Raw genomic sequence first — 16,957 nt, 5'->3', positions numbered from 1 at the left:
CCCCGTCCCCCAACGGGCTTAGTTTAAAGCCCGGTGGAGCAGGTCAGCCAGTCTGGCTGAGAAGAGCCTCCTCCCTAGGGGAGAGAGGTGGAGGCCATCTCTTCCCAGCAGCTCGCTGTCTCTCTCACCAAAGAGCGGGCTGTGGTCATGAAAGCCAAAGCCTTCCTGTCGACACCAGCGCTGCAGTGTTTGGTTGGCCACGTGGATCCCCTCTCCCTCCTCAGCCCATAGCCTGAGACTGGGAGGATCGATGAGAACACCACCTGTGCCCCCAGACCCTTAAGCCCCGCTCCCAAATCCCTGTAGTGCCTCATGACCTGGCTGGGAGTGCTCCGAGCCGTGTCATTGGTGCCCACATGAATAAGGAGCACGGGATAGTGGTCTGTGGGTTTAAGGAGCTTTGGGATCCTCTCCGTAATGTCCCGGATGCGGGCCCCTGGGAAGCAGCAGACTTGCCGGGCTAAGGGGTCGGGGTGGCAGATTGGCCTCTCATTCCCCCTGAGGAGGGAGTCTCCCACAACAAACACCTTATGTTTTGTCTTGGGGAGAGCAGGGGCGGTAGCTGCAGTTGGGCCCATGTTGCATGTGTTAACTCCCATGTGTTAAGGCACAGAGGGCTGAAAACTGCAGGGGTGGTGGCCCCTGCTGAGGCCACAAAGCCTGCCAAGTTTCAAGGAGCTAAGTATATAGGTTTGGGGGAAACTGCACCTCAAGATGTGGACAAGCAAAACTTGCGACATGGGTGACAGTGTGTGTGTTAAAGCACAGCAGGGTGTACCTAGCTACTACATAATGAGTTAGCAAGCAAGGATTAACACCTACAAAACCACAGACTAAGGAGAGGAAATAATCACTACAGACAATCAACTGCCCCAAGACAGACACAGTCAGTTGCACAAGCACCCATGTCATGAGTTTTGTCTGTCAGCAGCTAGGGATGCAGGGCCCCAGACCCCTCCTGCACCTATCTCCTTGACATCTGGCAGGCTTTGTGGCCTCATCAGGGTCCACCACGCCTGCAGTTTTCAGCCCGCTGCTCCTTAACACACACAGGGTCATCTATGTCACAAGTATTGCCTGTCAGCAGCTTGAGGTGCCATTCCCCCCAAACCCCTGCACCAATCTTCTTGAAACTTGGCAGGCTTTGTGGCCTCACCAGGGTACACCACCCCTGCAGTTTTCACCCCCCTGTGGTGTAACATATAGACATGCCATGAGTTTTGCTTTAAAAAATTTGGGGTGCAGTTTCTCCCAAACCCCTATACCGATCTTCTTGAAACTTGTTAGACTTCATGCTCTCAACAGAAGCTACCACTTCAGCAAATTTCATGAAAATCAGACAAAAAAAACAAATGTATAGGTATTTCATTGATTCCCCATTATACCCTACGGCCAGATCTCCGAAGCAGCTCTGAAGCTTTTCCGAAGCAGGTTGGAAGCTCCAAACCACTTCAGAAAGCCTAATGAAGCCATCGCTTTGATCTGGACATGGAGCTTTGGACACTGAAGGGCCCAAAGCTTCTCCGGATCTGAAGCATGGTCTGAAGTCTCGCACAGCCCTAGTGATCTCTTGGTCCAAAGTAACTCCAAGGATTTTTCTGAGACAATGAAGGTGTAAGCTATTCAATCTCCATTCCTAACCTGACTCAGCTTTCACAGCCATTAAGGATGACACAAGCCTAACAAATGGACACCTTGGTGTTCAGGGTTAACAGTTTGTTGTTCCAAACATGTGAGTTGTGTTTGCCAAAGGTGACTGAGGTTTTGCCAATTTCTCACATCAAGTTCTTTATCACGGCTAAGTGAGCGAGTATAGTTGAGCCAAAATAACATAAGTGATCTACATTGTCCAGAGCTTTGTTATTGATGTAGATGTTGGGTGGGATGTTGGTGCCCTGTGAAATGACAACTGTTTCCTTGATACTGATCACCATACTAAACTTGGTGCATGCATCAGAGAACTTGTTCATCATGATCTGCAATTCATCTGGTGAGTTAGAGATGAATTCAGGGTCATCTGCAAAGAGCAGACACCAGATAGTGAGCTGGGTGACAAGCCTGTTGCTCTGAAATCATTTGATGTTGAACAAGCCGCCATCTGTCCTCAATTAAATTAGAACATCAGATTGATCATTTCCTAAAGCATACTTGAAAGGGAGAAAGAGGAAGATGCCAAAGCTGGTAGGCACTAAAATGCAGCCTTACTTCATGCCAGTATCAATGCTAAACTCAGATGATATTTCATTTTTATACTGGATAGTTGCCTTCATGCCCTCATGGAACTTCTTGAATAAGGAGAGTGCCTTTTGTGGACAGCCAGTTTTCTATAGGATTTTGTCAATGCTAATTCCTGCTAACCATGTCAAAGGTCTTTTGTAGGTAAACAAATGCCACATAGAGAGGCGCATGTTGTTGCTGACCATGCTGAGCAGAGATATCCCTTGGTAGCTGTTTCAGTCTGCTCTGTCCCCTTTATTTTTCCATACAGTAATTACCTTTGCATCTTTCAGATCCTGGGCTATGTGGCTTTCTTCCCAGCAGGCACAGAGAAGTGCATGCATGTCACACTCAAGCTTTCTCCCCCTTGCCTTTAGAAGCTCTAGAGGTATCTGATCATTGCCTGCTGCTTCCCCAGGCACAATCTCCTTGATAGCTTTATGTATATCTTTGAGAGTTGGTGTTTGGTCCAGCTCCTGCATCACTGGAAGCTGGGGAATGGCAGGTAAGGCAGTATCACAGATAAGGGCATCCTCTGTGTAGAGTTCTTTGTAATGCTAAGTCCATTTGTCAAATTGTTCTTGCCTGTCAGTCAGGATAGTACTATCTTTCACTTTCAGGTTTGCAGTCTTTTTACAACTTGGACCAAGTGCCTCTTTAATTCCATCATAGGTACCATGAATCTCCCCTCTTTCAGAACAAGTCTGAAACTTTTTGCACAATACTTATGGGCATATTCTCTTGTGACTTTCTGGAGTGTAGCCTTAGCCTCTTTGAACTTGAGATTTATGAAATTAGCTGGTTGTTGAAGTAGAGTTAGGCAAGCTTGCTTTTTCTTTTCTGTGAGTGGTAGCAGCAGATGTTCAGATGCTGCAAACCAGTCAGGTTGTTTTTTTTCTTTGTTGTTCCAAAAGCTTTCTTGGCAGTAGCCAGTCTCTTGGTCTTGCCATATTCCCATAAGGTGTTAGAATCAGGGGAATCAAGTTTATCATTTTCAGAAACATGCTCAAGAGCACATTGAAACTTTTCACAAGTGTCAGAGTTCTTCATGTTAGTGATATTGAGGTGAGGTTTGCCTTTTGACTTTGCATGATGGATCTTTTCAGGGTATAACTGGAGCTTGGCCCTGACAAGGGCATGGTTAGAGTTGCAATCAGTGCTATGCATTGATAGAGCATGCAGCATATCACAGATGTTCCTGCAATGGATCAGGATGAGGTCAAGCTGATGCTGGTGGCCTGATTGGGGCGGGGGAGCTTCCATGTGACCCGGCTATGGCTGCTGTCAGCGAAGTAGGTGTTCAAAACTATCAGCTCACAAGAGGTGCAAAGCTCAAGGACACGCTGGCCATTTTTACTGAGGCTACCTGTGCCATGTTGGTCAATGATATGTCCCCAGTACACCCAGGTAGGCCTTACCCACACGGGCATTGAAATAATTGAGAACAAGTTTGTTCCTTGTGGGAACATTCTTGATGATATGTTTCAGTTGAGAATAGAACTCATCTTTTTGCTGTTTGGAATAGTTAAGTATTGGTCTGTAGATGGACAGAAGAGTCAGAGAGCCCAAGTTCATGTTCACATCCAGGCATATGATCCTCTCATTGATAGATACCAGAGGGGTACATGCACTGAGGACAGTCTTCTTAACACCAACTCTGACACTGTGTATCCTTGGCTCTTTGTCAGGTTTTGCAGACCACCAGAAGTGGTAGTTTACTTCATCTAGTGATCCAGTTTCTGAAAGTCTTGTCTTGCTGAGGGCTGTAATATTGTCATCCAGTTGATATCATTTTCTATTAATTATGACTGTTTTCTGAAGTTCATGGTCTTTCAGTTCAAGCCTGGTTAATGTAGTACAAACCTTCCAATAAGCAATGATTAGTTTAGAGCCAGGAAAGAAGTCAGAAGGAAGCTTTTTTATCCCACCTTTTCTAGGGCCTTCCCCAGGTTGGAGTAAGCAGGCCACCCCTAAATAGGGTTGCTTGGACATCTGAGCTGCTGCTGAATGTCTAGGTTCTTCCCCACCAAGACAAGTGACCATCAAGCACAGATCTTTGACATGCATGCCTAGGCAAAAAGAAGGGTTTGCCATGGGCCGTCCACCTTCTCTCTCAGTAAGGTTTATAGGACTCCAGTGGCAAAACAAAGTTGAAGATGGTTGGTGCAGGCCTGCTGCAGCTTCTAGCTGGAAGACCACTCTGAGTTGAAGGAAACGTCCACCTTATCATATCCACAGATGTGCCTTTTCTGGATGGGTATGGTCCCAGTAGTGTGAATACTGTTGGCAAACAGGATACTGGCTCATTCACTTTTCTGGGAACATTTCCTTGACACAGGGGGTTCCACTACTTCACCCTTAGGCGCTCCTCCACCTGGAACCATTGTGGCTTCCCAAGGAGACATGGGTTTGTTGACTGCTGTCTGTTACTTGCCATTGCATTGCTGGCTGCACCATCTATACATCTGGTGGCAAATCCTGGGGAGGAGGACTGGCCAGGCAGTATGTGGCCTTTACATCAGTAAAACAAACAAACAATTTGGATACTTTGAAGACATTCCTCTTAAAAATTAGTGAAGCACCACTGGGTTATTTCCTTCTTCTTGAAAAATGGTGGGAAGGAACAGACCCCTTGAACAGAAGAGAGATACCCCTTGAGGAAGATAAAGTAGAGATAAGTGATCCCATTATGCAATTAGAAAGTTGATCTGAGACTGCTTGGAGTTAGATTCAAATGAGCCTAAAATGAGCAGGTCTTACTGCAAAGGCCCTCTGGAAATTCTAGAGAAGTTTCCCAGAAGCTGAACACCTGAACTCAGGCCTACACAGCCCTTTAGGTGAAAAACTGACTGTATGCCTAACTTCCCTCTATAGTTAATCCCACCTTCTCCAGTCTTCATATGAAAGAGGTGAAATTCAAAGCTGATGTGATTCTTTATGATACCATCCACATTGCATAGAGGGGTGGCTGGTAGGCTGACCTACCAATGTCAGTAAAGGGGAAATAATGGAGCCATTTAATAGCTTCTGAAGGCCAAGCCCAGATGTAGGCTAGATAGATGAAATTTTGGGTTTTAAGTATGGAGAGCTACTTTTTGCATTATGCTTCAATAAAGCATTTAAAGATAGTAATGAATAATAAGTAAGTAATTTTATGCTGAATGACTGCAGAGTATGGAACTGCTCTTTTTTAAGTGTAAAAACCTTTTACATTAAAGGCCATATATTGCTCTCATTCCTAAGGTACAACTTGCACTGATGTCAATTTATGGCCCTGAAACTTAGGTTGAAGATTAAGAAAGAGGGTATAAAAAGCATGCCCTCCAGAGACTTCATGCATTTTTGTCTTCTAACAAATATAAAATTGAATCCTCTCTGCATTCTGAAAAACAATGTTTTATATTAACAAGAAAAAAAAACCCTGTTCCTTTCACCTATAATAGTGTCTATTTTTCTAAGGAACTTGAATCTTGAAAATATCATGACACATGGCAATTGCTATGTACATAGCCTCAATAACTGGGAGAGGTTTTTCAATAACAAAGAAGGCTTATGAGCAGACAGAAGGCTCACTGCATAATTTCCAACAATAAGAGCAGAAGAAAAAGCATGTCTCAATAAAGCAATATCAGTTATCTAGCAACAGCAGTTTTAATGTCCTCTGTGCATTAAATGAACTCTGTCATGTGACTTCACAACATATTTATGGGGAGAAAAATCCCAATGTGATGGAAAACTCTGGGTTATAATGAAGTTCTTGTTTCTTCCCAATTAAAAACACCTTCCTGATATTCAGTCTTTCCCCAAATAACTGGCATATTAAGATATTCACAAGATAATGCAGAACATTCATATTAAGTGGTTAAATTACCTCACTATCCTTGTTCCTAAATGTCAACCTTCTATTAGCCTCACCCTTCAGAACTACTGCAACCTTTTCTCTTGGCTGATCACATTATGCTAAGCTCCCGTGCTTTCATTTAATCTGTGTCTTTTTTTTCATGTTCTTTCACTTCCCAATCTCCTTAATATACAACAGTACCACATGCTCTAGATTTTCCTTTTTGGATGATTCTAAAGAACTTTATTGAAGATCTAAAATGCTATATTAGGGATGTTCCCCATGTAGCAACCATGTATCCCCCAAGCATCTGTCCATGGAGATCAACTGCCAGCAAACATGGCAGGGAGAGACACATGTTTTCTTTTGGACTAGGTTCAGTCCTAAATTTAATAGACTTTTAACTGACCAGTTTTGAATTCTGCAAATCAATGACATTCTAGAACCTGAAAAACAGTAAGTTCATCACAGCTCATTAAATTAAATTCCACTGCAATGTCTGAGAAGTGGGCCATACTTCTTGTTCATATAAGATCATGGATGTTGGTGATCAAATGATTTCTGTGGCCTGGTGTTCCATATTCAGAGATCCAGCTATAGTCCTTTGTGGCTAGGGATGTTGCCTCTGGGAGGTGGGATTATGGAGTAGCAGGACATTCGCAACCAAGCTAAGGAAGTATGAGTTGGATGAATGAACTGTAAAGTGGATATAAAACTGGCCAAATCATTGGGCTCAAAGGATAGTAGTCAATGGCTTGTGGGTAGCTGGCAGCTGGTGTCAAGTAGAGTGCCTCAGGGGTCAGTCATGGGGCTAGTTCTGTTCAATATCTTTAGCAGTGACCTGGAAAATGGGATGGAATGCACCCTCAGCAAGTTTGCAGATAATATCAAGTTGCGGGAAGTAGTAGATATGCTGGAAGGTAGGGCTAGGATTCAAAGGTCATGTCTACAAGAAATGCTTAACTGCACAGTAGTGTACTTTACTGCACAGTACGTGCATGCTTTTATACATGCACAGGTTTAGTGTGCAGTAAATGATGCTACTCATTAGTAAATTTGCTACCTGCAAATGCAAGTTGCAAATTTACTCACGAGTACTTACTGTACAGTAATCTATGTGTAGATGCAACCTGGGAGCAGATTTGCTCCCTTTCAGCCCCACCAGTAGGGGACCAGCCTGAGGCTATCCCCAGGACTCTGTTGGACAGGCAGCAGCTGTGTGGTGGTGCCGGCCCATGGATGGTGCAGTGTGGCTGGGCAGGTGGTTGCTGTGCACAGGGGAGCCAGGAGGACCCAGATACCTGTTGGCCAACCAGAGGTTATCACAGCAGGTCAGTAGAGCCTGCACAGTGGCCAGCAGCAATCTGGGGCAATGATTATCAGTGCCAGGGGTGGGGGCTGGAACAGCCAAGTGCAGAAAGGCAGAGGTGGTGAGGAAAGAGCGGCTGTGTGCTGCCCCTGTACTGTGCACTCTACTCCTGGCCAGAAAAGTGGATGGCCAGGGAGCAGAGAGGGAGCTGGCTTTTCAAGATGGCTGTCGGCTACCTCTAGTGTCTGCAGGGGCCCACTGCAGGCCTGCAGAAGTGTAGATGCCTGACCAGGAGCATTTACTTGTGAGTAGTTTACTTGCAATTTAACTGACCTCAAATCAAATGCTTGTGTAGATGCACCCAGAAAGACCTAGATGAACTGGAGGACTGGATGAAAAGAAATCTCATGAGGTTCAATGAGGACAAGTGCAAAGTCCTGCATTTAGGATGGAACAATCACATGCACCACTGCAGGTTGGAGACTGACTGGCTGACTGACTGACTGACTGACTGATTGACTGACTGGGCAGCAGCTCTGCAGAAAAGGACCTGGGGGTTACAGCGAACAATAAGTTGAATATGAGCCAATGGTGTGCCTTGTTATCAAGAAGGCCAGTGGCATATGTGGTCACATTATTAGGAGTTTGGCTAGCAGATCAAGGGAAGTGATTCTTTCCCTCTATTCTGTAATGGTGAGGCCATATCTGGTGTGCTGTGGCCAGTTCTGGGTCCCCCATTACAGAAAATATGTTTAAAAAAATGGATATAGTCTAGCAGAGGGCAACAAAAATGGTTGGGTGCTGGAACACATGACTTCTGAAGAAAGGCTGAGGGAACTGGACTTATTTAGTCTGGAGAAGAGAAGACTGAGAGGTGATTTAATAGCATCCTTCAACTACCTGAAGAGTGCTTCCAAAGAGAATAGAATTAGACCAGGGGTGGGCAATTATTTGGGCCCATGGGCCACATTGAGTGTTTTGGGGAGCTGTTGCAGGCTGGTTAACAGCCCCCCTGCCCCACAACAGCCCAGAGCCCATGCACCCTCTGGCTCGCCACCACAGCCACAAGCACCTAAGCTGAGCACACAGTCCTGGCCTTCCCTGCACCCATTCTGGACTTGCCCCGGTGGGACCAGAGCTGGTTCACTCATTTCAGGGCAGGCCCAGAGCATGTGCAGGACAGGATGGAGCTCTGTGTCTGGGTCCCCACCAGTCTCCATGGTGCTAGGACCGGTCGCAACAACAGCTAGAAGGAGCTGCCATCTCCTGGGCTGCCTAGAATTGGACTCCAGCCACTAGAACACCACCTAATATTCCACAGATTTTCTATGGTCTAAGTGTAACGTGTAACTTCATCATAAAACACCTCAATTCAATCACCTCAATTGTCGCCTTGGGTCCTCCATGATCCACTGGCTGGAAAACTGGCTCCGGGGTCGGACCCAGAGGGTAGTAATTGATGGAAGTCACTCATCGTGGTGTCCTGTGACCAGTGGGGTCCCCCAAGGCTCTGTCCTTGGACCCATACTGTTCAACATCTTCATTAATGATGTGGACACTGGAGTCAGAAGCGGACTGGCCAAGTTCACCGATGACACCAAACTTTGGGGCAAAGCATCCAAACCAGAAGACAGGCGGGTGATCCAGGCTGACCTGGACAGGCTCAGTAAGTTGGCGGACGAGAATCTGATGGTGTTCAATGCCGATAAATGCAAGGTTCTCCACCTTGGGAAAAAAACCCCGCAGCATCCTTATAGGCTCGGCAGTGCTATGGTGGCTAGCACTATGGAAGAAAGAGACTTGGGGGTCATCATTGACCACAAGATGTACATGAGCCTGCAATGCGATGCTGCGGCTAGTAAAGCGACCAAAACGCTGGCTTGCATCCATAGATGCTTCTCAAGCAAATCCTGGGACGTCATTCTCCCCCTGTACTCGGCCTTAGTGAGGTCGCAGCTGGAGTACTGTGTCCAGTTCTGGGCTCCACAATTCAAAAAGGATGTGGAGCAGCTTGAGAGAGTCCAGAGAAGAGCCACGCGCATGATCAGAGGTCAGGGAAGCAGACCCTACTATGACAGGCTGAGAGCCCTTGGGCTCTTTAGCCTGGAAAAGCGCAGGCTCAGGGGTGATCTGATGGCCACCTACAAGTTTATCAGGGGTGACCACCAGCATCTGGGGGAACGTTTGTTCACCAGAGCGCCCCAAGGGATGACGAGGTCGAATGGTCACGAACTAGTTCAAGACCGTTTCAGGCTGGACATAAGGAAGAATTTCTTTACTGTCCGAGCCCCCAAGGTCTGGAACAGCCTGCCACCGGAGGTGGTTCAAGCGCCTTCATTGAACACCTTCAAGATGAAACTGGATGCTTATCTTGCTGGGATCCTATGACCCCAGCTGACTTGCTACCCTTTGGGCAGGGGGCTGGACTCGATGATCTTCCGTGGTCCCTTCCAGCCCTAATGTCTATGAAATCTATGAAACACACACAGGGTCATCTATGTCAGGAGTTTTGCCTGTCAGCAGCTTGAGGTGCAGTTCCCCCTAAAACACTTGCACCTATCACCTTGAATCTTGGCAAGCTTTGTGTGACCTCACCAGGGGCCTCCATCCCTGCAGTTTTCACCCCTATGTGGTGTAACACATACATGTGACATGAGTTTTGCTTTAAAAAATTTGGGGTACAGTTCCCCCTGAACTCCTGCAGCAATCTTCTTGAGTCTTGGTAAACTTAATGCTCTCAGCACAGACTACCAGATCTGCAAGTTTCATCCAAATCAGACAAAAACTAACAACTTTATAGATATTTCATGTATTCCCCATTATACCCTATGGCTGAATCTCTGATGGAGCTGCTTTGGCTGGATTGAAGCAGGAAACCAATCCAGAGCTGCAGATCAGATCCCTGGCATCTGAAGTGGCCAGATCTGAAGTCGGATCGAATAGCTGCCTACTCCCACAGGCCTAGAGATCACCAACAACGAGATCCTTGAGAGGACCGCCTTACAGTCAGTACAGATTACACTGGACACTAGCACGTTTCACTGGTTGGGACATGTGAAGCGCATACCTCAAGATTGTCTGCTGAAGCCTGTGCTCTATGACCAGCTCAAGAACTGTCTGCAAAGCAGAGGAAGGCCAAAGCTCCAATACAGCGGCAAGGTCAAGCAAGGTCTCAAGAAATTCAACATTCCCAGTGAACTGGGAGAACCCTGCCCACAACTGTTCAGTCTGGAGAAGCCAGGTCAAGGCTGATGCAGTCACTGTGGAGAGCCATCAGAGAGCCCAGGCTGAGGCCTGCAGGAGGCAAAGTGTGCTTCAACCTCCAATAAGTGGAACTGTAGCCACTTTGGGAAGGCTTGCTGTTCACGCATTGGTTTCTTCTCCCACACCACTGCCAAAGCACCACTGAGTGACTGATTTTGCCATGTCTCCTTTCATCTGTGATGATGTTGGATGGCCATTAAGGGCCCACAAGTTCACCCAAAATTCAGGAAAAAACTAATATATTGTGTGAACTGAATGTGATGCACTGTAATGTGAATGTGCAACAGCAGGGGGAGCAGCCCTGCTGACTGGATTTGGACAACTCCCAGGAGTCCCTGGGGGGCACAAACAGTTTTACAGAACTGTGCTGACTGCACGCAGACGACAATCCTCAGAGACACTAGGGTGGGGAGAGGAAACAGGAAGCAGTGGCAGAGCGTGGGATGCAGCAGCAGAGGGAAATGTGTGGCCGGAGATCCCAGAGGAGTGACAGAGCTAGCACTGCAGACTGTAGCAGCGGGACTTGGATTTGGAAAGCACGTGCAGACAGCAATTGAGCACTCTCGATATCAGAGGTGGGTTTGGAACACACCCAGAGTTATGGGAGGATTTCTTTCTTGAGTATATGTACCTCAGTGGTAGTGCTCACTACCTGTTACATGTTCTTGAGTGAATTCACCAACGTTACCACTTACTACCTATTACCTAGTTCCTACATGTATGTATCTTAATGTTAATGTTTATTTACTGGGACCTGTTCCTTTCTCCTTAGCCTGTTGGCTTGTGACCTTAACCCCTAGTATTTTCTATATAAAAGTAGGAACTTCCCTTTTCTGCTTTCTGTGCCAGTTCCTGGTGTTGCAGGGTTTGGTACAGAAGTTTTAGGAAGCAAGTAGCCCTCTCCCTTAAATCAGCTGAAGAGCAGCAGGATTTAGAAAGGCCTGGCTACACCAACTGAAAACACATACTGTATGAAAGCAGGTGACCAAGTTGTTTTAAAACACACAGCTGTTTTATATATTGCTTGCAAATACCAAGTAGGCATAATTCAGCTACAGAGACAGGATAAGTAGAACTGCTTTCAGTTCACACAACTGGGGCACAGGCAGTCCAGTACACACATCTGACACCACAGGGGGGAAAAAACCAAACAAACCAAAGCTTAGGACCCTATGTAACAAATTAACACGAGCAGTTTGAGAATTGGGGGTTGGAAGACAAGCCAAGGCAGGAACACATGGAAGACCTGGGAGCAAACAGGAACCAGGAGACTAGCCAAGCATGGACCAAAGGGCCATCCAAGGACAAGGAGCAACAGCTAGGGAACCCTCCTAAGCCTCAGGAAAAAAATAAAATAAACATAAAATAAAAAAGGGCTTTGCCCAGGCAAAGTCCAACAGCAAAATTAGGCCCTTAAATGCAGAACTCTAGCAGTCAATTCTGTGGCATTGTCCATTGCAACTGCACTTGCTCCTCCAGATATTATATCACTATTCCCAGGCAGAGCAAACTTGGGCTGTGATCTAGCCCTAAGACCCTGACAAGCACCAAGTTGTAGTACAGTGCCCTATCATATTAGGAGCACTGAAGTGTGGTGACCCATTATACTAAAAGGTGGTGCTTTCCTGTGCTTTAATGTCAAACAAGCAAATATATTTGGTTGAACATTATTCCATAAGCAGATGACCTTTCTCTAGTGCTAGAATCATTTCCCCTTTGGAAGTTTATTCCTTTGGTGTTTATTCCCACAAAATGCAATCATTTAACTATGATGCATAGTATACCTGTGCAAAGTGAATGCACAGTAGTATTTTAATAGATCTTTTCCATTAGCAGGTATGTTTTTCAGTTGGCTTCACAGTGATCTAAATAGTCGATAAATTCAATGTATAACACATACTGTTGGTAAATGTCTTTGGGCTAAGACTAAGCTCAGCACATACCTCTCAGAAAGTCAGATAAATATATGCCTCTGGAAAATAACCTCTAATACTAAGGTGAAAGCTGTGACTAAAGATTTGAGGAGGAGGAGGGAGGCATGTTTACAGCAGTGAACTTAACCCCACCCCCACTGAAAAAACCTCCACACTATTTATGATCTGATTCTGCTCTAGAGAAAAGGAAAGAAATGTATTCTGACACAGTTGCATGTATTCATATGCATCAAGTCTGCTTCATAGCTGACTATTGACACTGATACTAAATGGCATTAACAATCGCTAAATTATATTAAATTATGTATCAATCAAATTAATAAAGCTTACAATACTTGGGGCATTTAGGGCTTTAAAAATCACTACCATCTGCTCCTATTAAAAATGACAGATGATTAACAAATCCAAACTTTTGGTGGAATACGTTAGCTAACAAGGTGAAATTAAAATTTACATCTTGTTCCAACATAATGAAGATAATTAAAAAGAGTGATAAAACCTTTTGATTAACCCTCATCTCATTTTGCACAGCACTCTATTCTGCAAATTAAACATTCAACATTGTAAAGTTAATACAAGCAAAAGATTCCTATATAAATATATTCTAATTTAAAAATTAAGAAAATATATAAAACATTTGATTGGATTCTCTGATTGTGCCATTTGTTATAGTTGAAATAAAGCAAAATTGGGGGCATGTGTCACATGGAGATAAGTTATGCTCTGAATTGCTGAAGGCTTATAGTTTGGTCATGTTTCTTTCTTCCACCAGGCATCACATTATCCCAGAATGACTTTGGTTTATTGCTTAATTAGCCTCCCTACTATAATCAAGCGATGTTATGTCATGAAAAATGTTCAAAACCTGCAAAACAAATGTCGGAATCACTTTGGAATATTTTTTAATTCAATTTTGTAAGTTCTTTTTTTTAAGTTAAAGGTACAGCAAAGATTTGCATTTTAAGTTATGTCTTCATCAGTAGCAACATAGTGCACCTATAAATGTTATTATGGGGAGAGAAGAATGAGCATTTAAGGGTCTGGACCAACACATGTTGAATTCCTTGGGAGTCTTTCTATTGGCTTCTATGATTATTGAAACAGGTCCCAGATGAAGACACAAAGCAAGCTTGGCGGTTCAAGTCACATTTCCTTCCCCAACCTCTCCCCCTCCCCACTGTTTTCTTCTATCTATAACTTCATTTTGCCTGTACATTTTAGTAGACTCCATTTGTAATTTTTCAGGAAGGTAAATTTGTACCTCCTGCCTTAAAAAAAAGAGTAAAAGTCACAACTGTTCCACTAGGAAATAAATAAATAAATAAATAAATAAAGTGCAATACATTCCTAATATCCACCCTGCAGAGAAACCTATTGATGCACAAGGATGTGGAAGTGGTTATATGAGGTCTGTAGTCTATCTCTCAAATTCCAGATGTTTGTTAGAAATACTGTATACAATGCTCTCTGCCAAATCTATAGTAAGTCATTGACCAAACTACTTGTCTGCTTCACCCTCCTATTCCCTCCCCCCCCACCAAAATTAGAGTAGCTAACTTAATGAAAAATGATTTTTTTTTCTTTTTGTAGCTTAGGAGGGTCTGAACATAAAGCTCTTATCACAGAACCACAGCTGCAGGAGGAATCCTTTAATCACAGCCTTCCTTCTTGAAGAAGAATATAGATTTATGACTGGACTTTGGTTACTAAGCGAGCAAGAAATATTGCCAGCAGCCACCATACTACTTCCCATAGGCTGTAAACAGCTTTAATCTGCTTTAGCTGTCATTTTGAAGTCGAGAGATATTAGAGTACAACGTAATTATGTGATTGTGGGCAGAAGTGCAGTTTATTTTCTTTAAACTAAAGTGGCAGAGGTAAATTTTTAGACTGTGCTCCTAAACAAACAGAACTCCCTGCCTTTCTATCACCATGGCTGCTACTGTCTCCTTCCTTTTGTTACCTTGTGCCTCTGCCTTGCTTGGTAATACACTTTCACAGGGACCCTGGCTTTTATCCACAGTTACCCCACATCTCTCACTCTTTCTCTCACATGCACATATCCCCTCCCTTAGCCACATTTTATATACAAGGAAAATTTCTTCTCAAGTAATATGGAACAAAAATTAAATAGCCTGCTGTGTGTTACCTTTTGGGGTGGAAGTAATGTGAAAATTACCTCTGGGCTTCTTCAAGGAAAATATCAAGTCATGGAAGTATGTGGACCTTTCTTGTACCATCCTGAGACTTCCCTTCCCTATGTTACTTCCAATGACTCAAAGTTATTTTGCTTCTTTCTTAATGAGGAAGTTCTTGAAATAACCCACTTGTTCTGGGGTGTAGGTTGTAGCCGTGTTCGTCTAAGGACATAGGCAGACAAGTTTCTTTGGGTAAATCCGATATATTTTATTAGATCAACTCAAATCGTTGGAAAACTTCTTAGCAAGCTTTCAGGCACAAGCACTCTTTGTCAGGCTGAGGAAGCAGCTGCAGATGCTCTGTGCTCTTCCTAGATGGACTGGTAAAGCAGCCAGGGGCCAGTATGTATGCAAGAAAGCCAGTTGGGTTAAAATTTAAATTGGGGTATTGGGCTCAGGTATTGTTCTGAGCCTTTATTTCAAGTACCAACCAGTTGTCCGATAAACATGGCACTCAGCTTGGATTTGGAATATGTAGACAGAGCATGGGCTTGGCCCTGGGTCTCCTGCACCCTAAGTGAATGTTGTAATCATTACATCATGACATCAGTGCCTCTGTAGCCCAATGAATATTTAATTATACATACAAAATGGACCAGCTCCAAGAGGACAGGCAGAAAAGGACTGACTGTATGGCCAGATGTCCCAATCACTGGCCTGTTCTGGAGTCCCTCTCTTTCTCCTTTATTTTATCTTTTTTTTTTAACAGAAATTCTACCTTACACTTCATCAAACTCAATGTGTTTGTGCAAAAAATTCATGAAATTTTGGATAAAGTAAGTGGTTGAAAAATGACTGACCACCTCTACTTCCTAACTGCTGATGAGAGGTTTTTTTTTTCTTTAGCGTCATATAAATTCTGCAGCTGTCAATTTGGAAAGCTGAAAGGATCAGGGGGACATGGATTGGGTACCATAGGCCTCCCTGTAGTATGGATTAATGCAGTGCACCTACGAATTATAGAGATCCTGCTAACAGCATGGACTGAAGTAAGCTCCTCATGAATACAAAACTAGGCATACCGTTTATAGCTTGCATATAAGTGCTGGGAAAATGGCTCGTTAATTTTAGAAGCGCCTCCAAGGCCAATAGAGTAAGTGAATTGACCAAACCATATAAAGACACCAAAACAAAGATCAGAGCAACCTGACAAACCAGTGTCCCTGTGATGGGATCCACCTCCAGCAGGCAGCCATGCCACTCCCAGCAGCCACTCTAAACCTGTGCTGCCCCATTGGCCTCTCAGGCTGCCATCCTACACTCATCTGTCACACCTTGATATCTAAAAAAAAAATATGGGAGACTGTCCTCAGAGAGTAGAATATGCTTTGGGTGCTTTAGTCTGTCTTGCTCATCCCTGGGTGGCCATATTCCCTGCCTAAGCAAGGCATCACTCCTTTGTTGTTTCTCTTGGCTCCAGGGCCCCTGGCCCTCATTCACTTTTCTTCTCATCTCTGGGCCTGCCAGGTCTGCCTCAGTGTTGTGGGTCCTGAAACTCAGCATCTACCCCTCTATGTCTAGCAGGCATCATTCATGCCCCATCAGCACCAACCATGGCCCTAATCAAGTATTTACAAACCCTAATCTCCTCAGGAGTGATTAAGCAGCCAGGTAGTAATTGTGACCCCCAGATGTCTCCATAGCCACACCCATATCTCATGGATCTTACTCAGCAAACTTCCCTGGAGCTTCCAGCCCCATCTGAGTGCCAGTCCATGGACACCCAAATGCCCTTTGGCCCACTGCACTCACTGGATCCATGGTTCTGTTAGGTCTCTTCCTATTCATTGGGACCCTGGCCTTGTCTCAGCGTATGCCCAGGCAGTCCCCTGGGTCCCCAATCCTTGTAAGCTCTATTATGGGCTCCAACCCCTTCTACTCCTTCACTGAGCTCCTGGTCCTGTCTCAGCTTCTGCCCAGACAGCTTATCAAGTCCCATAACCTTGCAGGTCTCAGTCTTTTAGCTTTAACCCTTAAACCATTTAGCTTTAGCTCATCAGGAAGGAGTGTTCCCAAACCACTAGTCAGAACATGTACAATTCAAACCCAAAAGCACTCATTTCTCTGAGAGATTCATAGATTCATAGATTCATAGATGATAGGGTCGGAAGGGACCTCAATAGATCATCGAGTCCGACCCCCTGCATAGGCAGGAAAGAATGCTGGGTCTAGATGAACCCAGCTAGATGCCTAA

This window comes from Alligator sinensis, unplaced genomic scaffold (assembly GCF_000455745.1).
Source record: "Alligator sinensis unplaced genomic scaffold, ASM45574v1 scaffold774_1, whole genome shotgun sequence".
NCBI classification, from domain to species: domain Eukaryota; kingdom Metazoa; phylum Chordata; order Crocodylia; family Alligatoridae; genus Alligator; species Alligator sinensis.
This window is presented reverse-complemented; position numbering follows the sequence as displayed.